General features: G+C 64.4%; 1 protein-coding gene across 1 annotated transcript in view; it reads left to right on the top strand.

Moving 5' to 3' along the window:
• The window catches only part of EHMT1 (euchromatic histone-lysine N-methyltransferase 1), a 75,209-nt gene that overhangs the window by 65,678 nt on the left and 8,460 nt on the right, over nucleotides 1-1,071 (top strand). The window lies entirely within an intron of this gene.

The raw sequence follows: 1,071 nt of genomic DNA on the forward strand, positions 1-1,071 counted from the left end.
CCGCCCTCGAGTCAGCCCGGTTCTGTGGTGATTATTTGTGTCAGCCAATTGCTGGGACCAGAGAGCCCTGGGCGTCGCCCGCACCTGGGCAGGTAGAGGTGCCGCCTTGGAGGGACAGAGGAGGGGTTGGCCGTGCTGTGGGGCGGGGCTGATGGAAGATACTGGACTGATGGTCAGTGTGTAGGGCAGGTGTGTCTGCCCAGGGAGTGTGGCCGCGGTCAGAGCCCCCGCAGCGCCCTGCTCATGTGCTGGTGGAGTCGGGTGACAGCAGGCGGCGCTGAGTAACGTCCAGGACTTCAGGGACCCAGAGCCAGTGGGTGGTGGGCAGCGGAGGCCTGGCTGTGGCCCTGGCAGATGGGCGCTGTGGCTCTGTCCGCCTTCACAGGTGCCTGTTCTGCTCTTTTCTAAAGCTCACCGAGCTGAGAGTGGTGCGTGCACTTGGAGCGAGATGGGGGCGCATTGTCTGAGGGCCCCAGTGTCGTGGAGAACACTTGGCTCCCGTCTGGGCTTGGGGTGTTGGATCGCGGCCCCGGTGGGACAGGCAGGAACTAGGATGGGCAGGGGCAGGGGACCCACATGGCGGCCCCACCGCGGGGCCTGGGCGCCCAGCCTCCTGCATGCAGTTCCCGAGGGGCCAGGCTCAGGTCGCCGGCCAGTGGAGCAGAGAGCGGTTCAGGGGCAGCAAAGAGTTTGTGCCTGAGCGGCAGCCCCCCTATGGGCTGAGCTGTGATGCCCGCCACCTCGGGTTCCTGTGGGCTCAGGGCTGTCGAGTCCTAAGAGACTGCCGGGTCCTCACAGGACCTGTTTGCACAGCACAGAGGTCCCTGGTTTCCTTCGATGTACAGCTGTTTCACAGAGGCTTTGTGAAGCACCATTTTCATGAACCACTCGGCCTGTCTTTCGGGTGTTACACAGCGTCCCCGCCTGTGACTGTTAGGCCTGTGGGAGCCCCCCCCCCCCGCGGCTCAGACCAGGTCCCTGCAGGCGCTGTGCTGTGTCCTGGGTCATTTTGATATGATAACAGCCCTTGGGGACCCATTCCCTCTCCGACCACGCCCTGCCCCACACTCA

This window comes from Myotis brandtii, unplaced genomic scaffold, assembly GCF_000412655.1.
Source record: "Myotis brandtii unplaced genomic scaffold, ASM41265v1 scaffold691, whole genome shotgun sequence".
Classification (NCBI taxonomy): domain Eukaryota; kingdom Metazoa; phylum Chordata; class Mammalia; order Chiroptera; family Vespertilionidae; genus Myotis; species Myotis brandtii.